The sequence below is a fragment of the Monodelphis domestica genome, chromosome 3 (genome assembly GCF_027887165.1).
Source record: "Monodelphis domestica isolate mMonDom1 chromosome 3, mMonDom1.pri, whole genome shotgun sequence".
NCBI lineage: Eukaryota > Metazoa > Chordata > Mammalia > Didelphimorphia > Didelphidae > Monodelphis > Monodelphis domestica.
Window position 1 is genome coordinate 431,382,197 of NC_077229.1, and position 26,476 is coordinate 431,408,672.

At 35.5% G+C, this 26,476-nt stretch overlaps 1 long non-coding RNA gene across 1 annotated transcript; it reads right to left on the minus strand.

Annotated features, from left to right (window-relative positions):
- Positions 1-3,277: 3,277 nt before the first annotated feature.
- LOC103101746 (uncharacterized) lies at positions 3,278-6,828 on the minus strand. The gene is made up of 4 exons (XR_464727.2): positions 6,297-6,828; positions 5,748-5,960; positions 3,895-4,064; positions 3,278-3,368 (listed from the first exon to the last, which is right to left on the minus strand). It is a non-coding gene; the product is annotated as an uncharacterized LOC103101746 (long non-coding RNA).
- Between the last annotated feature and the right edge of the window lie 19,648 nt (positions 6,829-26,476).

Here is a 26,476-nt window from a genome sequence, read left to right on the forward strand (position 1 = left end):
TAAATATGATGGGATTAGCCTAGGTGACATGAATTCTTTTCTGATATTACCATTTTGTGATTTCATTTAAGTGCTTTGGGTCAATAGTAAAAGAAGGCACTGCCAGAGTTTTATAAGAAGAGCTAAGGAAGGGGTCGTCGAGAACTATCAGACATGTACAGTGGGAAAATTTCTCCTCAAATTAAAAAAAAATAACAACAAATGTTCCTAAGAGTCAGGGTGCAAATGCTGGGATCAAATATGAAGAACTTAAATCAGAGCTGGGAAAGAAGGAAAGAGCCATAGGCTCCTCATTTTCTGTCATCGTCAACAAGTGCTTAATTTGTCCATTTTCCCTGATGTTGGATAAGATGGAGATTTCAGGAAGCACATTAACTTTTCCAGGCCACTAGAGGGCCATTTATAGAGCACTTAAAACAGTGGGCATTAAGTGTAGTAATTGAGCAGTGATTTTCAAATGCATGTGGCTATTTCAGTAGGACCTGGCGGTTTGTCAAACCCTCTGATTTCTGTGTTAGAATATTATATTGAACTCCACTCTTTAAGGCCTATAGTCATCTGGAGAACATGTGTCATGAACCTCAAATAAAACATATGGCCAGAAAAGATTATCCCTTTTGTACAACCTCATTTAAAGTTTACTTTTTACAAAATCAATGAATCTAGGAATCAATAAATCAATTAATTATTAAGTGATTAGGTGCTCAATCTGGATGGCACTGGAAAATTTGAACTATCTATATGAACATCATATATATGTATATACATACATACACACACACATATATGTGTGTGTGTATATATATATATATATATATATATATATATATATATATATATATATAATGTGGTTCTTTGAGTTAATGATTAAAACTGGGACATCTGACATGTGTCTGCTAATACCACGGACCTAGAAAAATCTCACAAGTTTACACAGAAGATAGGAATCTGGAATGACTTTGGCATGAGTAAAAATAATATAAAAATTCCCATGTAATACTTACCCTTCTCACTCCTACTAATCAACACAAAAATGTATAGTAACAACAAAAAAAGATCACCTTTTCCTACCTATCAAAATACTCCACAGAATAAATGGGGGTAATGGTCCAACATTTTTGTTGCCATATGGTCTAGTTGGAAAATCATTAGATTCAGTGCCAGAGGAAGTGGGTTTGGATTCTGGCTTTGCTATTTACTTTCAATTTCATTATTGAACAGAATTTGCCCACTCAAAGTTACCAATACCCCTTTAGTGCTACACCTCCTAAAAATTCTCATTCATCTTGACTTCTCTATAGGCTTTGAGACCATTGATCACATTTTTTTTTGGTCTAGAGATTCTCTATAGTTTGTGTGTGTGTGTGTGTGTGTGTGTGTGTGACACTGTTCCTGTCCTGATTCTCCTCCTGCTTGACTAGTCCTTCTGTTTCTTTGTCTCAATTTTCTTCCTTGTCATGCATACCATGGGTCTTCCAGAAAACTCTGTCTTGAGCCATCATCTCTGTGCACTGCTATTTTGCATGGTTGCCTCTTTGGGTTTGTGTAGATTTATATAGACCTAATTGTTCTCCTGTATCCCAATTCCACATCATGATAAGGTTTTGGGACTCTAACTGATTATTATCCTATAGTCAGCAATTGCCTCTGTTTTTCTATTTGTATAAGTATTCAGCACAGTGTTTTGTTTGTAATATGAACTTACTAAACTTTAGCCTTTTCATTTATTCATTCACTCACCCCAAACTCAACATCCAAAATAGTCCTCATTATCTTTCTCTCTGAACACTACCCTCTTCAGAACTCCCCTTTTCCTGTCAAGGACACCATCTTCTTCCAGTCATCCAGGCTCACCATCTAGGTGTCACCTTGAATTCTGGCTCTGACCCCACATACTAATCCAGTGCCCAATCTCATAATTTCTTCTGTATAACATCTCTTGAACATATCTCATTCTCTCTACTTAGAGTCACAAGCCTAGTTTATGCCCCATATTCCCTCTTGTTGTAAAGGATAATTTTAGCTTTGTGACTTGAAATCTAAATAATTGGTCACTAGGGAAAATTCCCAAATAATAAAATACCCAAGTCAGCTGGGAATTATGGTGATTTTAATTAATATAGAGAGAAGGAATTAAGGAAAAGAGAGAGAGAAAGAATTAATTTAAACTGCTCTGGCTCAGGCTGAGCCAGGCAGTAGTTAAAGGCCTTGGCCAAAGTGGCCTCCCTGAGCCCAAGGGGAAGGGAGTCAGTCTTATCACTCACCACGAGACTGTTTCCAAGGAAGCTGCCTGAGTGAGATCCTCCAGGCTGAGTTCCAGTCCTGAACTGAATTCAATCCTCGAATCCAATTGCACTCCAAACTGAATTGAATTGCCTGAACTGACTTCTTTAGCCTCCTTTTAAAGAAATTTTCTCTTATGTCACCTCCCCTAAATTTTCAGGTCTACCAATCATAGTAGACACTTTTTCCAGGATTGCCTGTTCTTTAGTTCTCACCTTCTTTGATTAGATTTTCTCCAGGACTGTTTACTCTCTAGTTCTCACCTTCTCTGGTTAGATTATATCTTTTGAGTATTTCACACTTCTTTGTTAAGCTTACCTTTTGTGAGTTACTTTGACCTTTTTGTGATTAATTTAACCTTTATAGTTACTTAACACTCTTTTGTATTAGATCTAAAAATAGATTTAGCTTAAGTTTTAGCTTCACTATGAGGTATGAGTTAAGTACCTTCATTGTTCAATCAGGAGTTTACAACTTTATCTTCCCCTAAAGTATGTCTAATTAGGGTGGAGTAATTTTAAAATTCACATTGTCTAGGCTATTGCTATAGCCTTTTAGGAAGGCTCTCTCCCCATCTTCAATTTTATCCTCCACTCAGCTGCCCCATCTCTCAACTCTCTCCCCATCTTCAATTTTATCCTCCACTCAGCTGCCAAGGTAATTTTCTAAAGTATAGATCTGACCATGTATCCCTCTTCCTTCTCTTCTCCCATACTGAATGAGCTCCAGTGACCATTACTATCTAATATCAATTCTTTTGTTTGGCATTTAAAGCTCTTAGTTTCCCTGGATTTCTTCAAGATTCAGCTCAGATTCTACTTTCTGCAGGAGGCCTCTCACCCTTCTTTGAGATCATTGTGTCTTAGATTCCCTCCCTTTTACTCAAGGTCCATGTTGTCTCCATCATTAGAATGTGAACTTCTGGTAGGAAGAGCCTGTTTTTGTTTTTTTGTGGTATGCTCAGGACTTTGTGCAGTGACTGGTACACAGTAAGTGTTTACTCAATATTTATTGTCTAACTGATTGACTTACTACATGTGATTTTCAGCAAGTCTCTTGATCTCTGTAAGCCTTAGTTTCTCCATCTGAAAAATGACAATCTTGAATTAGATTACTTAAGACCATTGTTTCTTTTTTTTTACCCCTTACCTTCTATCTTAGAATCAATACAGTGTATTAGTTCCAAGGCAGAAGAGCAGTAAGGGCTAGGAAATGGGGGTTAAGTGACTTGCCCAGGGTCACACAGGTAGGATGTGTTTAAGGCCAGATTTGAACCTAGGACCTTTCATCTCCAGGCCTGGCTCTCAATCCACTGAATCATACAGCTTCCCCCTTGATTTAAGGCCTTTCTGACTCAAGACATACTCTGTCCTTATGATGAGACTAATCAGAGTGACCATAAGTAAACTATTAAGTTATGGCAGGAACACAAATATAGAGATGGACCTATTAATAATAATAATGGAGGAGAAGAACTTTGGAGAATTCTTTTGGACTCCACTTGTAGAACTACTTTCCTAGAGACATATTTGTCTTTAAGTAAGGGAAAACACAATATACCTAAAAGTACAAAGGAATTTGGGCTGAGAACCAACTAAGAGACTTACTCACCTTTTGAAGTACTGCTTTTTAAGACAACACTCTGATTTTCTTTGAAGAGCCTCCATCCAGGCACTGACCAGAATTAACTCTACTTAACTGTTTAGACATGACAAACTTTCTAGCCAAAGGCCCATTAAGAAGTAGTCTATCAAAGTTCAATCCTTGATAAGAGACTTGACCTGAAATGAAAATATGGACTTGCTATAAAGGGAGGTATTATTTTGGGAAAGGTTGGCATGTTTATGATTCTTGAGGTTATGTGATCTCAGCTTTTCCCCTTAAAACATCTGCTAAAGGTGCTGAAGAAACACTACTCATATTTTTGTATGAACATGGCGTAAATAATGTCCACTTTCAATAAACCTTTAAAACTGAAACAGATGCTATTAAAGACTTAAAAACAACTTGTAACTTTCTGGGTAGCCAGTCTGAGAATACCATAGCCCCTATTCTCCTTTTTAAAATGCTCTCCCTCCTCCTTTGGTTGAGACACACATAAAGTGCATACCTCTTATTTAATTTCCCCCCCACAAATATGTTGCAGTGGTATAAAGAAATAAATAAGTTTTCCATCCAGGACTCTCACATGAGCTTGTTAAAGGTAGACACTTCCATCATACTGCTTAGAGATACAATATTTCCTTTCAATATTTTTTCTTCTTGAACTCTAATATTCTTAGACTAGCTTATGAATGTGGCTTTTAAAAATTTTCTTTTATAAAATGGGGGCTTTACTCTATGTTGAGAGAGAAAAGTGTGACGGAAAGGAGATTGCTTGGGCTTTAGAAAGTCTGAGTTCAAGTCTTGGCTGGTATTCATTTTCAGTGAATGAGTAAATGAATATTACTTAAATACCAACCATGTATCAGCACTGGGGAATAGGAAAATAGTCAAAGGGCAGTTGATTGTTTCAAAGAGCTCATAGCTTAATGAAGGAGACAACATGAAAATGACTATGTATAAAGCGATATACAGGATATATTGGACATAATTAACAGAGACAAAGTACTAGAATTAAGGGGGATTAAGAAAGGCTCTTTGTAGAATGTGGGATTTTAGATGGGACTTAAAGGAAGCCAAGGACTCCTGGAAGCAGAGATAAGGAAGGAAAGAATTTTAGCCATAGGCACCAGTCAGTGAAAATGCCCAGAGTTGGAAGATAGAACATCTTCTTCAAGGAACAGCTGAAGTATGTAGCAGAATGAATCATGTAAGAATACATCGTGGGAAAAGTAACATGGTCGGGTTGTGAAAGTCTTTGGATGATGAATAGAAGATTTGATGTTTCATTCTGGATGTGATAGAGAGCCACTGGAGCTTTTTGAGAGGAAGGAGGGTGACAATCATGTGATCTTGGGCAAATCTCTTGATTTGTATGAGTCTTAGATCTTTCCATCACTCTTTTTTCTTTCAGCATAGTGTAAAGTCCCTGTTTTATAACAAAGAACTTTAAAAGCCCCATTTATAAGCTAGTCTCAGAATATTAGAATATAAAGTATTATTACTTATTATTATTCCTAATTTGTAAAATCTTCATTAGGAAGAAAGTGCTTTATAAATTGTAAAGCACTCTGCAAATGAGAACTATTATTATTCTATGATATTTGAAAAGGCACACTCCCTTAAAAACAATTAAATATCAAATTAGGGTATCAGGCATGATTACTAAGCATTTATACATGCTCTTCTTCCTAACTATACACCCCCCCACCCCAACCACCAGTCCCAGAAGGTTTAAAGGCTGCGAAAGGTTTTCCTTTCACATAGCAGCAGAATCTTCTCACATCCTGTGAACAGATTGGTAGCATCCAAGAGACAATGGGAGTTCCATTCTCACTTTTAATAAAAAAAATGTGGCTTACCTCTTCAAAGATTCTTTTTCTAAAGATTTGATGTAAGGAATGTGATCCAGAAAAAAAGAATCCTCTTGAAAATCGTGTGGTTTTCATTCATTCAGTGGAGTGTCTCTTCAAACCTACTAGAACATGGTAACTATGGGACATTTTCTTCTCTCACTCAGATCCCAGGTCTATATTGGATAAGGTCTCAAGTCTACTGTTTTCCTTTACAAATACCTATAAAATGGTAATCGTAAAAATAGTTACTGTTGAGATTACATACATATTTTGCCATAAGAATCACTGTGAGATTTTGCAAAACACTTTACAAATATTATGTCCTTTGATCCCCCCAATAACCCCAAGGAGTATTATTATTATTACTGTTTTACAGATGAAGAGAAGGAATTCAATTCAGGCTTGTGGGGTCATGGCAAAGAGTGAGAAACCCTCTCAAATTATAGAAGGTAGCACAGATGCTACTAGTATTCTAGTACCCAGGGCAAATTCATTGGAAAGTGGGGGCTATCTTCCATGGATGGATAAAGTAACTTCAAAGAGAGGACAGCTCACCCAGTAGAGCCTGACCTGAGTCCTAGTGGTATGTTTGACTCTCCTCCAGGTCCCTGGAGATGGTGGCACCAATTGGGTTTGTAGCAGTGGGTAAAGGTAGGCTTGTGGAGATGCATTCAGTCCCAATAGGAGTGTTAGAACTGGCTGTAAAACCTCTGAAGAGGGATGGAGGTTGATTGTACCAGTGTAGGACCTCTGGAAAACTCAAAGGGAGAGGAATTATAGAACCTTGATGAGGAGGAATTACATTCCTGGACATTGACTATTCTAGGCCCTTCTGGGGCAAATCCCCAATCATAATTCCTGAATTATGGCTCTGTCAAGTAGTAGAAATGGTGGTTTGGTAGTATAGGTGAAGTGGCCGCTGATGCAATTACCTACAAGAAGTTGGGGCCTAGAAGTTGAAGAAACCTTAAAGGAATGATGTATTAGTTGCAAAGAGTGGTAGTCAGATGTTGCATGCAAACAAATAAAGAACTATCAGGAAGACAATAAAAGTGAGTTCTATAGCTGCCATATTTCCACAATACTATGCATACATGTACATTTTATCATGTATATCATCTCCACTATAAATATGTCATAGAGGGCCATATATTATGATCCTGGTGTCCCATTCTGACCTTTGCTTCCCTTGTCCCACATCCCCATCCCCATACCAACCAGGATGCCTATCTGACTGATTGTAGCAGGATAGAGAATTTTAAACCAGTTGTTTTTGGTCTACTTTGGGATAAAATATTTTCATGAGCTAATTAAATTCAATTAAATTTAGTTAAACAAACATTTAATAAGGGCTTAGTATGTGCTATATACTGGGTATATAGAGACTAAAATAAAACAATATCTACCTTTTGGGAACTTAAATTATACTTGGAAGGAAACAGCCTAGAAATAGACAAATAAATCTAAAACATACCAAATAAATTAAATCAATTTCAGGAGGATGAAAGTACAATTGGGGGAAATCAGGAAGGGCCTCTAAGTGGCACTTGAGTTGAGCCTTAAAGCAGCTAGAAGTTTCAAATGAAGGATGTGAAGATGGGGAATAGTTTAGGTATAGAAAGAGAGTCAAGATAAAGAAGGCTGTTTTTGGGGTATGATGATAGACCCATTTGGCAGACACACAAAATGTGTAATGGGAAGTAGTGTGAAACAATTCTCAAAGATAGATTGGACACAGATTATGAAGGGATTTAAATGCAAAATGAAGGACTTTGTATTTTATTTTCATGCAAATGGAAATCACTAAAGCTTCTTGGAAAAGGGGGTAAAATTTTCAAACCTGTGATTCAGGAATATCTGTGTGGACCTTCAGAACCAGGAAATATGTTTTCCCCTAAAACTAGTCCAACTTCAGTAATTTATAGAAGAGAAAAATGGGACCTCAAAGAGTTAGTGACTTCCTAAGACCATGTAGGCCATATGTGACAAAGTTAGAATCGACCCCTGGACCTTTGATGTAAAATCCATAACACTTTCTACCATGTAATGTCAACTCTCTGATGACAACTTCCAGGGTCATGATTTTACTCTTCTCTCTCCCTCTTCATTCCCCATTAAGTTTGTGATTACTAAAGGAATGACCTCTAGAGACTTTTGGCATTATTGTAGAACGAGAAGCATCACAGGTCTTAAGTGATTTTCAGATAGTATAGATCAATTTCCCTTCTACTTCCCTTCCCAATTACAACTAATTTTTTGAAAAAAGGTATCAATTCTAAGACAGATGAGTGACAAGAGCTAGGAAAATGGGGTTAAGTGACTTGCCCAGGGTTACATAGCTAGGAAGTATTTGAGGCTAGATTTGAACCAAGGACCTCAGGCTTGGCACTATCCACTGGGCTATCAAGAGGTCCTCCAATTACAACTTTCAATGAAATATATACTTCAAGTCTGGGTACAGATTACACTATTGGCTATAGTACATGGTGCAAATCCAAGTCTCCAAAGGGAACCTTTTGAAGGTCTCAAAGTACAACAGACATTGCTGGAAATATAACTCTGTCTTGGCTGTCTTTCATTCCCAGCTTGCTCTCTCTGAGTCTCCACCCAGAGAGGGCAAGATAGATCAAGTCATCATTGGACCTTTCTGCTCCCTAATGACTTGTAGATAACCAGGGATTGTTAGTAACCAACTTGAAAACATGAAAAGCCTGGACATATTTGTTATGACTACCTTACTCAGAAGCTCTGGGTTCAGAACTTACTTCTGACAATTTCCATGTACTCTTGAATAAATCACATAATGTTCCAAAGCATCCATTTTTTTTTCCAGCAATAAAATGAAGAAGTTGAACTAAATGATATTTGATCAGGTTGTAGATCTACAATAGGTTTTGTCTCATCTCCTTATTTTTATTTCATTTTATTTTTTTGATTCTTAATTTGTTTATTTTTTTGAGAAATTACTTAAAAGTTGAATAATAATAATAATAGCTAGGATTTATATAGGACTTTAAGATTTGCAAAATGCACTTCATATTCTCTCATTTGATCTTCACAACAATTGTTTTTTTATTTTATTTAGTCAACTTAGAACATTATTCCTTGGTTACAAGAATCATATTCTTTTCCTCCCCTCCCTCCCACCCTTCCCATAGTTGACATGCAATTCCACTGGGTATTACATGTGTCCTTGATCAGAACTTATTTCCATGTCATTGATGTTTGCACTGGGTGTTCATTTAGTCTATATCCCCAATCATATTCCCCTCAACCCATGTAATCAAGCAGTTGTTTTTCTTCAGTTTTTCTATTCCCACGTTTTTCCTCTGAATGTGGATAGTGTTCTTTCTCATAGATCCCTCCTAGTTGATCAGGGTCACTGCATTGCCACGAAAGGAGAAGTCCATTACATTTAATTATACCACAGTGTATCAGATTCTGAATACAATGTTCTCCTGGTTCTGCTCCTTTCACTCTGAATCAATTCCTGGAGGTCGTTCCAGTTCACATGGAATTCCTCCACTTTATTATTCCTTTGAGCACAATAGTATCCCATCACCAACATATAGCATAATTTGTTCAGCCATTACCTAGTTGAAGGGCATCCCCTCATTTTCCAATCTTTTGCTACCACAAAGAGCATAGCTATGAATATTCTTGTACATGTATTTTTCCTTATTATCTCTTTGGGGTACAAACCCAGCAGTGCTATGCTGGATCAAAGGGCAGACAGTCTTTTAGAGACCTTTGGGCATAGTTCCAAATTGCCTTCCAGAATGGTTGGATCAATTCACAACTCCACCAGCAGAGCATTAATGTCCCAACTTTGCCACATGCCCTCCAGCATTCATTACTTTCCATGACTGTCATGTTAGCCAATCTGCTAGGTGTGAGGTGATATCTCAGAGATGTTTTGATATGCACTTCTCTGATTATAAGAGATTTAGAACACTTTTTCATGTGCTTATTAATAGTTTTGATTTCTTTAACTGAAAATTGCCTATTCATGTCCCTTGCCCATTTATCAATTGGAGAATGGCTTGATTTTTTGTACAATTGGTTTAGCTCCTCATAAATTTGAGTAATTTGACCATTGTCAGAGATTTTTGTTATGAAGATTGTTTCCCAATTTGTTACTTCCCTTCTAATTTTGCTTGCATTGGTTTTGTTTGCTCAAAACATTTTTAATTTGATGTGATCAACATTATTTATTTTACATTTTATGATTTTTTTCTAATTCTGGCTTGGTTTTAAAGTCTTTCCTTTCTCAAAGATCTGACATGTATACTATTCTGTGTTCACCTAATTTAGTTATATTTTCCTTCTTTATATTCAAGTCATTCACCCACTGTGAGTTATCTTGATGTAGGGTGTGAGATGTTGATCCAAACCTAATCTATCCCATGCTGTCTTTCAATTTTCCCAGCAGTTTTTATCAAATAGTGAATTTTGGTCCCCAAAGCTGGGATCTTCGGGTTTATCATAAACTGTCTTGCTGAGTTCACTTACCCCAAGTCTATTCCAATGATTCTCCTCTGTCTCTTAGCCAGTACCATATTGTTTTGATGACCACTGCTTTATAGTATAGTTTGAGATCTGCTATGGCTAGGCCACCTTCCTTCGCATTAAAAAACTTAGAAATTGAACAAATTAAAAATCCTCAGATGAAGAGTAAATTAGAGATCCTAAAAATCAAAGGAGAAATTAATAAAATTGAAAGTCAAAGAACTATTGATTTAATAAATAAGGCTAGAAGCTGGTACTTTGAAAAAAACAAATAAAATAGACAAAGTACTGGTCAATCTAATTTTAAAAGGAAAGGCGAAAACCAAATTGACAGTATCCAAGATGAAAAGGGAGGCCTCACCTCTAATGAAGAGGAAATTAAGACAATCATTAATAATTATTATGCCCAATTATATGGCAAAAATATGGCAATATAGGTGATATGGATGAATATTTACAAAAAGACAAATTGCCCAGACTAACAGAGGAAGAAATAGAATACCTAAATAACCCCATATCAGAAAAAGAAGTTGAACAAGGCACCAACGAATCCCCTAAGAAAAAATCCCCATGAGCAGATTGATTCACAAATGAATTCTGTCAAACATTCAAAGAACAACTAATCCCAGTATTATACAAACTATTTGACAAAATAAGCAAAGAAGGAGTTTTACCAAATTTCTTTTATGACACAAATATGATACTGATTCCAAAGCCAGGCAGGTCAAAAACAGAGAAAGAAAACTACAGACCAATGTCCTAAATGAACATAGATGTAAAAATCTTAAATAGAATACTAGCAAAATGACTCCAACAAGTGATCACAAAGGTTATTCATTATGTCCAGGTAGGATTTATACCAGGAATGCAAGGATGGTACAATATTAGGAAAACCATCCACATAATTGACCATATTAACAAGTAAACTGATAAAAATCACAGGATTATCTCAATAGATGAAGAAAAAGTCCTTGACAAAATACAACACCCATTCCTATTGAAAACACTAGAAAGCATAGGAATAGAAGGGCCTTTCCTATAAATAATAAACAATACATATCTAAAACAATCAGCAAACATAATCTGCAATGGGGATAACCTAGAAGCCTTCCCAATAAGATCAGGAGTGAAACAAGGATGCCCATTATCATCTCCTTGTTTTTAAACAAATATTTTCCTTATAAACTTAGCTGTTAACAAACATTTCTATTTCAATGCTCTGATTTCACTTATTGATCATTCTAACCTTCACTGAATAGTTAACCCTCATAATTGTCCTCTGCTCTTGACATTCTTGTCTTTTTTAGTCTCAATTTTTTCCCAATTATACTTCAAAATAATTTTTTTTAATTGTAAACATTATTTTATTTGGTCATTTCCAAACATTATTCACTGGAAACAAAGATCATTTTCTTTTCCTCCCCGCCCCCACATCCCACCACCTTTCCCTCTCCCATAGCCGATGCACGATTCCACTGGTTATCATATGTATTCTTGACTCGAACCCATTTCCCTGTTGTCAAAATAATTTTTAATAATTGCTTCAAGATAATTTGCAATCCCTTTTCTTTTTCTCTCCTCCCTGCCTCCCTCCTTCAAGATGAAACGTATTAGGATATAAGTTATATGTGTGTTATCATGCAATATCTATGTCCATGCTCATCATGTTGAGAAAAAAGACACATATCACTTACACTAGGGAAAAATTCTTGTAGGATATAAAATGAAAAATGGTTGTTTCAGCCTTTGTGCAGACTCCGTAAGTTTATGGTGGTGGATAGTCTTTTTTATCATGAATCCTTTGGAGTTCTTCTCTATCCTTACATTGCTAATAACAGTTAAAATATTCTCAGTTGATCATCATATTTTGAAGTTCTTATTTCCTGATTCTCTCTCTTCATAACCTCAGCACCACATTATTCCTACCATCTATCTCCTCCTTCCCTACTCACAAACCCTTGAAGAAAGCTGTAGGATATCTTACAATCATTCTTGCTGGTTATATTACAGTTTATATTAATTAACCTCAACTAGATCAGTACATGTTCTTTGACCATATGTGCCTTCGTCTTAAACATTAGTGATAATTCCTGGCATATTTTGGATATTAGATTCATATCACAGATTACTGATGTGCAAATGTGTTGTCTCAATAGGCAGCTTCCCTTGTACTAAAGACATTGGTTTTGTCCAAGCAGAAGCTTTTCATTTTCTTGTAATACAAATTAGTGTGTGTATGTGTGTGTGTGTGTGTGTGTGTGTGTGTGTGTGTGTGTGTGTGTGCCTGTGTTTGATCCAAGAAATTAATGTCTGAGAATGGAATTAGACATCTGGCTTAACATATAAAGATGACCTACCAGAGTAACTGTTAGTACAATTCAAAAAAACTGGTAATAGCATATTTATGATATCTTGAAAATCTAATCAGAAGTGTTTTAAACTAAAAAGAATGGGTAACAGAGAAGATTACATATGCATATGCTTCAAATTAGGTACCAAAGAGAGTAGCTACAAAGAAGGAAGAATAAGAATTGAGTTATCCAGAATTCCATAGGAGAAAAATTCAAGAATGGATATGGCAGTAAAACTCTGAACATCAAATAACTCTATGCAAATACCTCTAGTTAAGGCAAAAGGGAAGTGAAACCACAGGTTCTTATGCAAACATTTATTGTTATGGACGCTTAGTGGATTGGTGAATTGAAACCCATAGTTGGACCAGAGATTTGAATAGGTATGCCTTATTCAGAAAGAAATAAAAGTGTTGCCATTGAATATTATAAAGCCAAGCCCATGTAAGGAAACCCAGCAACTGAGGGTAGTGGGGAGAGAAGCATGATAAAAATATTTGAGTGATGGTCAGGGGAGGTAGAAACAGAATTTATCATACCCCAGTCAGCTGAGGTGGGAAAAGGAAATTAACTGAGTTTAGAAAACAGATCACAGGGCTTATAGATGAACTTGATAGAGTACTGTAGCTCTTATTCTAAGCTTCCAAAGACTAATTGTATAATTCTCTGAGGCTGGGGAGATAGTTTGTAATCACCAACAAACAGAACTGAGATTGACAGTAGGGAATTGTATTATGTAGCAAGGGAAGGTAAAAGTAGCAAGAGTATGACTGACAGGCCTGAATTCTAAGAGCTATTGGGTCACGTTTGTAAATGAAACAAAAGGTATTGCTTCTAGTGTACTGACACAGACTTTAGGACAAAGTTATCATCCAATTGGTTATTATAGTTGTCAGCTTGATTCAATAGCTGCTGGTACAATTCCTTGTCTAAGGGGTGTTGCTGCTGCAGCTGTGTTAGTCCACTCTGCCGATTTAGTTTTGGGATGTCCATTGACTGTATATTGTTTCCATCAAATAGAAGCACTAATGAGGAAATTTCATACTCAAGTGAATTCAGATCAACTAATATCTAAGTATGAAATTATACTTCTAGGTAGTGAGAACATCCAGTTGAGGAGGTGTAGTGTATTAAATTCAACTACACTTCTTCCTGATTTGCCAAAGAATGATGAACCATTACATGAGTGTGTAGAAGTCATAGATCTAGTGGATATGCCTAGGATGAATTTAAAAGATACTCCTATCAAAAATCCAGACTTTGTGTTATTCACTGATGGTTCTTCATATTTGTGTAATGGAATTAGATGTACAGGGGCTGCAGTTGTGACAGAATTTGAGACTGTGGTATGACTCATTACCTAGTAACCTTAGTGCTCAAGGGGCAGAGTTGGTTGCTTTGAAGCAAGCATGTCTTCTAGCTAATGGTAAAAGTGCAAATATTCATACAGACTCTCATTATGCATTTTCTGTGTGTCATGCTACAGGAAGATCTGGAAACAATGAGGTTTTATTACTGCATTGGGAAAACCAATTGTTCATGCAAAAATAATAACTGAGCTGTTGGATGCTACCCAAAAACCTAAACAGCTAGCGGTGATCCATTGTTGAAGTCATACTTATGGCAGAGATTCAGTCTCTAAAGGAAATCATAGAGCTGATATAACTGTAAAATTTGCAGCCAGAAATGCTCCAGTGTATGTAATGAATTTGTCAACTATTGAATCTGATGATCTAGAGAAAGCTTATGTACACTCAGAAATTCAGAAGTGGAAGGAGAAATTTGGAGCAAGGAAAGAACATGGAATATGGGTTCCAGACGCTGGAAAACCACTTTTACCAAAAGATTTGTATACCTATTTGTGTCAAGTCATCCACACAAAAGGTCATTTTGGTACTCAAACTGTAGTAGACTCTGTAAAGAGGCAATGGGTAGCACCTGGAATAAATACTATTGCAAATAATATCTGTACCAGGTGTTCTGTTTGCCAAAAATTCAACCAAGGGGCATTCAGACAGAAAGGTTTAGGTGGTAGACCTTTTATATATTGTCCATTTGAGAGTCTGCAAATTGATTACATCAGCATGACCAAAGCTGGAAGATATAAGTTTTGCCTAGTAATAGTGGATAGATTAACTAAATGGCCTGAAGCATTTCCATCAAATACAAATATAGCTAGCTTTGTGGTAAAAGTGTTGATTCAGGAAATTATTCCTAGATTTGGTGTACCACTTACCATAGATTCTAATAAGCAATCTCATCTCACCCAGGATATCCTGAAAAGAGACTATGAGAATCTAGGAATAACACCCAAATATCATGTTCCTTATCACCCACAAAGTTCAGATCAACTGGAGCATGTAAATATGGAACAAAAGTCTATGGTGAGGAAGATCTGTGCTAAAACTCATCTAAAATGACCAGATATTCTTCCCATAGCTTTGTTTACCTACATGCTAGACCAAGAGCAGATTTACATATATCATCCTATGAAATGCTCTTTGGACATGCTCCACTACAGGCAAAGACTTGTAAAACAGTCTATATATCTCTTTTAGAAGGAGATTGTCGTACTTAAGTGCTTTACAACAATGTCTTAAAGAATTACATGATATGGGAGTATTGATTCAAGCTGGTCCATTGGATTATTTTCTCCATAATTTCAAACCAGGAGATATGATATATGTCAAAAATTTTGCTAAACATCAGTAACACAAGAGAGTTGGGTAGGTCCTCACACAATTGTGTTAGTTTCTCCATCTTCAGTAAAAATTTTGGGTAGAGATTCATGATATCATTGTTCACCTATCAAATTAGCACATGATATTAATAATGAAAATGTACAAATCATTGAAGAAGAATAAATTGTGGAAGCTGAGAATCATCAGGCAAATTGAGTCTGCAGTTGGAAAAATCAGTAAGGGGAGGACCATTCCAGTAGAAGAGGACATTTGGAAGAGGACAATGCAGATGAAGAGGAAAATTCAGGAAATTAATGGATGTTGTTAAAAGACTATTAAAAGACATTGCAAAAAAATTTGCAATGAAGAGGATCAACTAATTAATAGACTAATGGATTAAAATTTGAGTAATGTATTACAACACAAAACAACATAACACATATTCATAAACAAACATAAATATATTTACTACCATGGAGTTGGAAAGGAAGAATTCTTAAAGCAAGATAAGAAGAGAAGGAAAGATCTGAAGGAATGGTAAGTATATGACATACAATAGTAATATAACATTAACAACAGTAACACTGATATAACACTAGCAAAACAACATAATATAGCAAAAATAACATAACAAACACATAAACACAAATACATAAACATGGTTAAGTTACATTGATTCACTATTTGAATGAGTGAAACACTGTATAGCTAGGGTACTAACAATTTTATAATTATAATAAATTAATTACTAACAAAAAAGAGTTAGATAGTTTAGTATAGGAATATAGGCATACAGGAGAATTTTGAAGATAAGGATTTAATTAGAAAGAATTAAAGTAGATAAGATAAGGTAACAAAAATATAACAAACATAACAATATACATTACATAACCCAAACGACATATAACAGCACATATCATGCAAAATTATAAACACATACGTAAATATATGTAAATAGTGTGTATAATAGTTAGGCTTATAAATTAATTTTATTATAGCGTATGTCTATGTATATATGTAATATATGTATCATATGCATAAATATAAAGTGTATATGTGGATACATGTATAGGATGCATGTATATATATTGTGTGTGTATTATATGTATCTTTTATTATTATATATATTATATATAATATTATTATATTACATATCATTATATGTAATTATATATATTACACAATATATATTGTGTAAATAGATCACTTATGTATAATTTTATCTATTCTTACATGTATTTTGCATAAGTGAGTTTAATGTTTTGGTTTAATTTTCTTTGTAAAACTTATGCAATGTTGTGTTTATTGGAATTTTCAAAAAATTTTCTCTGTTTGCTGTTAATGTATTACAATAGTAATAGAATGATTTATATTAGGTGATAACAGTCATATTTATGAGTTTAATGTTTTGCATGAAAGTCATGTTTATCTTTTGATTTTGATGTTATTTGTTTGTGCTTCTGCATATGCTTGATCTGTGTTTGCAATTTGTAATTGTTCATTATTTAATTCCCTTTTTCCCTTTCCTTGATTAAATCCCTAGAATAGGATAGTATTAGATAGGTTAAGATAGTTGAGTGTAGGTTGTTTGTTATTTTGGGTAGATATTTTAGTTTAAGTAATATGTAAGAACGTTAGTTAGTGCACAGATCCCAAAATAATGTTTTCAACACGATTTAGCCTTTGTGCAAAGGGGGGACTGTAGCAAGGGAAGGTAAAAGTAGCAAGAGTATGATTGACAGGCCTGGATTCTAAGAGCTACTGGGTCAGGATTCTAAGCTTTTGAAAGGAACAGGTTTCCAACTGACAGTCTGGAGCTGAAAGTGAAGCCTGAAAGGTGAAGATCTGATCTCTCCTGGACTCTCCTGAACATCTTGCAAGCAGCCACTCTGAATACCATCAAATAAGGGTGAGAGGAAATTCTCCATACCCTCTGGTGGACAGAGTGGAAACTTGGAGGAACCTCTCTTTCCTGGGACATCTGAGGATTCAGCTGGATTCCTGTACTTACCCATCAAGGACTCTCTGTGTGTGAGAAATCTGGTTCCCTGTTGGACTTACCTTAGAAACTTGGGTATTTAGTTTAGGGTAGTAAGGTAGTGAGTTTAATAACTGGAATTAGTCAGATGCAACCCCTTCCCCTTATCCTCTCTTACCTTTTCCATCTTTGTTAATAAATTCATTTTACTTATATGTGATTATTCCCTTGAACATAACCTTCCTTTACCCTTTCCTAAAAATCATAATAACAATAGCCACATGAAGTGTGACCACTGGGTTTTGGGTGTTCTAATTGTGTGACTGCCAGATCTTAACTGTCTCTTGCCAAAGTTAGAAGATTGTGGATTTTGGGAAAGCAGATTTCTAAAGGTTTAGAGGAAAGATAGGCAGGATTGTTCTCTAGCCTTATTAGCTGTCATTTGAAAAAAATCTGTGTTCCGTTCTGGGTACTACAGTTTAAAAAGGATTTCAATAATCCTTATATTGGTGCAACCCAACCATGAACAATAATAGATATTACTCCAAATATTTAAGTATTTCTTTATATCTTTAAGGACATTTTTGGGAAAAAGTTAATTGAGACAGTAAATTCAATAAGCTATCAGGATTCCAAATAGATACACATAAATCATCAGTATTTTGGCTATTAAAACAATATCCATGAGGAAAGAATGAAAAGGGAAATTCTATTCAAAATAACTATGAAATTCAATAAATATTTAGCAGTTGAACCACTATTATATACTCAGATTTCAAGATCTCCCTAAAGCATAAGTTTGTAAGAAACAGTAGGACAGTAAAAGGTCATTTGAAAATTGGATCATTTTTCCTCTTTGTGAATATTTAGATTTTTTACTTATTTCTCTTATCTTTATTACTAATATTTTTCAATAATAGTGGTGAGAAGGGGCAAATTTGTTTTATTACTACATTTAATAGAAAAGTTCTTGGTGTTTTACTTTGCAAATATTGCTAAATTTTAATTGTATAAATGTATTTTTAAAATAAAATTTAAATGATACTGCTTTGTAGAATCCTTTATATAAATAAAAGGTTTTTGGTAGAATTGGTACTACTTATCATTACCACCCTCTAATTGTAAAGTGAAGTAATGAACTCCAAAACTTATATTTAATGAGGGAATTTAGTTCAGTATTCTCCTCATTTATCATCTGGCTTCACTGTTATATGACTTCTTTGATCTTTCCATCATGCTCCCATGTTGGGTAATCCTCACTTCCCTTTTTACCCTTTTATGTGTTGCCTTCCTCCATTATATTTTAAGGTCCTTTAGATCGGAAACTATCTTTTTTCATATTTATATCTCCATTGTTTAGCACAATGCTTGGCATATATTAAGCACTAAATTTTTATTTACTATTGACTGTTCTTTGCCCAAAGACATTTTCTGCTTCTATTAATAGGACCATGTGATTTGTGAAATTTTGTTTTTAAAATGCTTAATTACAATAATTGCTAATAGAAAGTGGTGAATCAACTATGCATCTTGAAAAGGATATTTTCATTGTATAGTCAGCTGGCTTGACAGAGTAACCTACCCATATCTTTTTTTTTTTGTCCTTTCTGTTACTTACAATCCACAAAAATGAAATATTTTGGGAACACCCCAAGTATTTTGGTATAAGACTAATTTGAGTGCCTCTACATTTCTGGCCTTTTTACTACACTGCTGTGTCTTCTTATCTTATGCCTACAGAGCTGATGTGTGAGAGTTGTGACCCATCCACTGACTTAATTAGCATTAATTCTATAAAGTGGTTTAACTTTATTTAAAAATCTTGAAAATGTAAATGCCTCCTTTCTTGTTGATATGACACCTGTTCTTTTAACTATGTTTTCCCAGTCATCTAGAACATTTATGCCCTGCCCTTGGGTAGAATTCGCCATTATTGTGCTATCTTTGATATAGTAGAGTGGTTCTTTGATATGACTCTTCCTTGGGCTGGGACAGATGAGGTAGGGAGTAGAGATAGGAAGCCAAGTGGAAGATTGTAAGCCTGGTGGGTCCCTTTGATTAATGCCTCTTAGATGCCAATGCTCACTTTCTTGAGGCCCTCTAGGTCTATGCCTCAGCCACCTGTGAGATGTTGCTATAAAAATGCCTCACTTTAGGCTGTATAGTAGTCTCTAAAAGTGAAGTGTGTGCCATTATTGGGCACACCTGTTACACTTTTATTCCAAATGCTTCAAATAACATCTTCCATGGGGTCCAATTATTGTTGTGGAGTACAATGATTACCAAGATCTTAAACTTGATTGTGAATTTTTTCAATGGTTGGCCAAAGTTTTTAGCCTTGGCTTAATGGGAGTCACAATTATGGCTGGGCTTCTGCAGCATTATGTGTACCTGAAATTCTATTACAGGGTTCTGTACTAGACAGCTATTATTCTCTGGCACTTCAATTATCAGCCCTTTTGTCTCAGCTACAATGGAACAAGATTTACCTTGTGATCTTCAATCACTTATAAGGATTATCTATATCTGCCAGAAACTATTTGTTACCTAATGTTCATAGGCTTTGGGAATGGTCCCTGATAGTTAGACCACTTAACCAGGTGTTCATTAAGTTCTGAAAGTGAAAAATGTGGAGAGAGAATCTTAGAACTACTATTGAGCCTTAGTATTGCTACAGAAAGCAGAGTTGACTAGATATTATTCTCCGGATTAACAACAAAAATGTGTTTTCCCATGGGAAACTTTGCTGCCAAAGACAACAATGGAAATTGCTTGAGTGATCTGGCTGTGTAACTTGTTATAATCAATTATCTATTAATATTTTACCTTTTTCTGAAGCACCAAAAGTCCCTATATAACTGCTGATAGAGGTTCAGTGACTCTATTTGCTATATCCCCATTTACCATGTTTGATGTATATAATTTTATTAGTTTTATAACATATATAGTATTTTATGTACTTTTAATTTTATTTTAGGGCATTAAATGAATAGAAATATAAGCCACCACATAATATCAAGTAAGGTTATATGTAAGTAATAAAGGTACCAAATGGAGCAATTATGTATTTTTTCTTTTTTATGATATGTCATGTCCAAAAAATCCATCACCAATGAGTTGCCCTGTTTTATGATGAATCTCTTCTTATTTAACTAGGTCAGTTCTTAGAAGCACACTTAGGCTGTTGTTAGAACCATACTTGAAGCCTTCCTAGGAAGCTATGGAACCTGTTATAAATTATATAGCTAGTTCTGCAATAATGGGACATATGCATTCCTAAAAATCATAGTGCTATGCAAAATTACACAATAGAAACCATAGGACTCATTGGAGAAATAGAGTTAAGAGCCAAACACTCGAAAACTTAAATAACACATTAAAAATAGGAATATAAATAAAATTGCAGCACATCATATATATTAAATAGTTAAGAATTATATAAAAACTACAAAAATAGCAGCCAAGTAAAGGTTTTAGGCTGCTCAGCCAACACTCAGATTCCCAAGGGTTGTTACCAGCAAAGTTAACAACTATGGGCGAGAGAACAGCACGAGAGGGGAAGACTCTCGGTGGACTGTAACTTCTTGACTTGGGAGTCAAGACCAAAATTTTCCCCAATCCCATCTAAGGTGTTTATATGTGTGAAAGTGGAGTGTGTGGGTGCAGAACAAGCCCCTTCATTCCACAGCTCCTACTGCATCAAACGACATACAATAAATATGGAATTTTATTTTGAAAAAAAGATCCAAAGTTTGCTTGTGGAAGTGGATATCAGAAAGGTTGCAGCTTCTGAGTTTTATTGTGAAGTGATACCATTTTCTACACATCTATTGCATCTTATAGGCTAAATCACACATAAGCAAACACAAAATTTGCTTAATGCTTAAGTGATTTCTTAATATATCATTTGCATTGGAATGAATTATATTTTCAGAACAAGTATTTATAGTAAAACTTATTATACTCCAAAGGCATAGTATTTGAGAACCCAGGGATATCCACACAATGAGGTATTTGAGCAGTGTCAAGCACAGTGCACTATAAATTATAGGTGTTTAATAAATACCCATTGATGTTTTTGAAAGAGTAAAGACTTGCAAAATTAACTTTGCTTCCTATTTTACTATTTACTATTATTTTACTATTATATTATATTTTACTATTTATTATTTATATTTAATAACATATTATTAAAATGTATATGTGTTGGGGCAGTAGTTGGGGCAGTGCAGTAGTTTGAATGCTGGGCATAGTGAAAAAGATAAACAGCTTTGAGATCAGAAGACCTGAGTTCAAATCTCATCTCTGGCACTTGCCACCTGTTTTACCTTGGGAAGGTCATTTAACCTCAGTGGGATTCAGTTTCATCATCTGTAAAATGAAAGATTGAACTACATTGTCCCTGAGGTCTCTTTTGGCTCCATAACCTATCTTGACTTGAGCAAGGCATTTGACAACACTTCTTGTGCTATCATTCAGGGCTACTCAAAGACACATGAACTAAATGATGGGAAGATCTGAAAATAGTGGAACAAAAACCTAAATAGTATTGATAAATGGATACCTGTTAACTTGGATGGATAACTTAGTCACTGTTTTCTACAGGGTTCAATCTTTGCCCTCATCATCATCAATATTTTTACCATAACTTCATGTCAAAGAAAATAGGTTAATCAAATGTGTATATTTTGCAAAATGGGCACAATGAGGAATGTATTGAAAAAACATCTGAAAATTATAGAACAATAGGCCTGGATAAATAGAATGAAGAAATTAGTAGAGGCCCTTGTGAAATCCTCCATTTTGGCTCTCAATTTTCATCCCACAATATCAGATTAGGAGATATCTGGTTTGACCAGACATCTTTCATATGAAATTTCATGTGAAAATTTCCTGGGAGTTATAGCTGACAATATATTAAGTTTGTGGAAAGTTTGGGCAAAATCCTATTAAAAGAAATCATATCTAGATTTTGGATTCCCACAAAATTGGACTCAGACTGTGGGAGTCACTTTACTCAATCAATATTAAATGAAATTTATAAAAATCTAGGAATACAAGCAACATACCACACATCATATCATCTCCAAAGTTCAGGGCAAGGAGAAAGATTAAAAAAAGACCTCAAAACATGGATAGGACAATTTTGTGTAAAAATACACCAAAAATGGACAGACATTCTACCATTAGTTCTATTCCATCTTAGAACAAGACCCAGTGGAGATCTGCACATCTCTCCATTTGAGATGCTATATAGACATACAATTTGACAAGGAAGGACTTATAAACCAGCTTACATTGTAATGATTGGTGGAGATTGTCAATTAACAAAATATATACAAGCTTTACAAACAAGAATAGCAGAGTTGCACTAAATAGGTTTGATAAAACAAACAGTACCTCTGGATTACAATCTGCACATCATCAAGCCAGGAGACAAAGTATATTTAAAAAATTTCAATAGAAAATTGACTAGACATAAAATGGACTGGACCACAGAAAGTATTGTTTACTACCCCCACAGTTATAAAAATTGCAGGGAAAAACTTATGGTTCCACTGTTTTCACATAAAACCAGAAAAATCCAGCATCAATGTAACTGACATAGAAGAAGAGAGTTACACAAAAGATAGTGCTGAGAAATGAAAACAGAAACTGATTAACATCAAAAGGTACACCACAAAGAAATAATAGTGACACATAATGTTCAAGACAACAAGATCCTGACAGTCAAGCATACCACGACAACAAGGAGAAGACAACTTTCCAGCCCAGAGGAAAAGATTTTAAAGCACCCCAAAGGAAAAGCAGAAAGAAAAGCTGCTAAAGAGAAGAAATAAAGGGGAAAAGCTGAAATGGATAACTAAGACTTTGAACTTTGTAAATTTGTTTATATAAGAAGAGGACAGATGGAAAACAGGACTTATATGTAACACTGAGTGCAGTGAAATCATAAAACAAAATTAATTTCACATATTAGGGAAATGACATGCAACATTACATAACTTAGAGAAAAGAAGAGATCCATCAGTCAACATGAGAAGTGGAAATCTGAAGAAACTTGATAAGTATTTATTCAACACAACACTATTAGGCACAAAACACAAAATAACAAACTGACATATATTGGGAGACCTTGTGTAAATAAACGAGTGTCTGAAATTGCATTTATGTACAATGTAAATATGTATATAGTTAGTTCAATAAGGTCTTAGGCAAATAGAAAGATAAACAGATATTTCTATTTGACTGACATCAGGATGCAGGAACAATGTATTTTATTATATTATATGTAAATAATCTCTATAAATAATGTATATACTATAATTAGGTTAGTAACAGTGATAGTCTATAAATATGTAGCATAGCATGTGTATATGTTGTACATGAGATTAGTTTATAGACTAGACTAGGGACATAGAGAATAGTTATAATAAGTAGGGAATAGATAAGGAATAAGTTAAGTTAAGCATAGCATAGACAGTTAGTTATACTTAGGAATAGACTTAAGCTGCATTTGCAGATAGTTAACTTTTAATTGTTATAAAGCTGATGCTGAAATTGTGTTTAATGGAAAATATATAGATAAAATAGTTTGCAAATAATTATAGATATATGAAATAGGAAAATGTATTAGTTTAACTTAGCAAGAGTAAGTAGTATTAGCACTAGGATTCATATTTCTTTGTAATGGTTTTGTTCAAACACTTATTGTACTGAATTTATTGTAAAACCTTAAAACTAGCCTTACCCAAACTTTCCTACATAGAATTCTTTAGATTAGATTAGGTTAGCATAGAATAGTGATAGAGTAATTGAGGGAAGTTTAGTATTTGTGAGGGAGTAGTTAGAAAGTAGATTTAATAGCTTGGTAAGTATAATGAATATAAGTGACCTTGGGAAGGTAAAAACAAAAAAATGAGATGATTGTGGAAGGGAAAACTGAATCAAGCTCTGGACTTCTTGCCACTGAGTTGGAGCAAACAGCAGTTGGAAGGTTAGAGTGAAATTGATGGACAGCATTAACAGTTGGTGGGGGGAGGGGCAACTTGGGGAGTGATAATTGCCCTGGAAGGGAATCTCTCTCTTTCCTGGCCCTCAGACTGGAAGAAGCCTCTCTCCCTGTCTCTGGATAGAAATACCTATATTCTTGTATATTTCCCAACTGTGAGCTCTACTTGGATTCCTGAGATCTTGTCATTGGACCAAAGGATTTAAGGGGAGTAGTTTGAACTGTAAGGCTAGTCTTTAGGGACATCAGCCCGAAAAGACAGGCCCTGCCAGCTCTGAAAGTCAGAACTTTTTTTCCACTTGCTGTCTACTGCTAAAGACTTTGAACTTAAGAAAACTAGCACAGATTAGCATAGATAGGAATAAAAGAAACCCTCCACCAGCCTGTGGGGCCTGACCTCAGCTCTAAAGCTGAGAGAGACTCAAACCCAATCTAGGGAAATCCTGATGCCTTCTTCCCTGATATCTTCCCAATCCAAACTTGTTATTAAATTCATCTTTATTTAAATAACCACAGTCAGCTAAGAGGAGGACTGTCATTTCAGGGGGACATAGAGGGAGCAGAACCTAAGGACAGCCATTCAACCACCAATGGTCCTTGTCAGACCCTTGCTGGGCAACCTCGGTCTTGGGGGAGGCTTGTCCCTGGGGTAGGGGGAGGTCCGTGCTTATCTTCTCTGGGGTATCTTCAACATATCTATCAATCAATAGAGAAGATGTCCCCTCAGGCAATTAGAGTTGGCCCATTTCTTGGGAACCCCATTTTTCAAAGACAGCCTCCCAGCAGGGGGCATCTCTCTCCTTTTACCTCACTGGCAGCCATATTCCCTCTCTCCCTTCAACTCCTCCATTTCCTGTTACAAAACCTCCCTCATCCCCTGTACCTCTTCAATCCCTATAATTCTTTTAACTTTTACAAGCTGACAACATATTAAGTTTGTTGAAAGGCTGGGCTTATTGTATATAGTGCAGGAGGGCAGAATAAGGCCCATTAAGTTGAAATGAGAGATTGTCATATATTACCTCCACATAAAGAACTTTTAGTAATTCTAATAGCTATGTTAAGCAATTCTAATTACAGAATCCATTGTCTCCTGAGTTAATGAGGTTGTTTTTTTTTTTTTAATTGGGAGCACTTAAACAGAGACTGGACTATGAAGCATCAGGATTTTATAGGAAGAATTTCTAAATTTTGTGGGAAGTTGGACTATGTGATTCCTTAGGTTCTTCTCAACTCTAACATTCTATTTAAAAAAAAAAGAAGGCCTTTGCCATATCTTAGAGAAAATATCACTTATTGAAGATGCGATTACAATTAATCAATCAGATTATATTTCTTATGCAGATTATATGTGTGAATTTTAAAAGTCTCCATCTTGGTCTAGCACCCAAAAATTGTGCACACCCACACTACACGGGCATGTGCTAGTCAATGACAAATCAGAAATAACTAACTGCCCACCTGGGCTGTCCTAAGCCAAGCTAGAGCCAACCATTGGCACTTGTGAGACACAGGAAGTGAGGTAGGGAACAGCCTCTGGAATTCCCTCACTTCCTGTGGAGAGAGCTAGACGCGAGTTGGGTGTTAGAAGCTTGGACAGGGAGGACGCCCGCAGACAGCTTTCCTTCAGATCACTCACGTGAGTCAAGGACTGATTCTTTCCACCTTGGCCCTTTGGGCCTAAAACTCCCTCTGCCTTGGTCAGAGGTTGAGTAGCCCCTTTCCCTTTTCTCCTCTCTCCTTCTCTCCCTCTCCTTTCCCTACTCCCATTGTGATTAAACCTCCATAAACTCCATTCTGACTTGAGTGTTTCATTTTAGGAATTTCATAAGTAAATTCCTTGGCGGCCATTGTTCAATATTACATCAATCTTAAAAAGGTGAAATTTTCACCATTACATATGCCCTTCACACCTTAGTGGAAAGGTTCCATAAACTGTTGAGACCAGAAACTCTCATTATGTGGTAGCTGCCATTTTGATGATATGATTTTCTAAACCAAGCTAGTCTGGTTCTTGCAGACAACAAGTAATCATTGCTGGAGTAATACTCTGTCTTTACAAAGTTTATAGGAGCACATCCAATTTATCCTGACTATATATTGTTTGTGGGCAGCTAGGTGGCACAGTGGATATCGAGTTCTGGGCTTGGAGTCAAGATTCATTATGTAGTTCAAATATGGCCTCAGACATTTCCTAGCTGTGT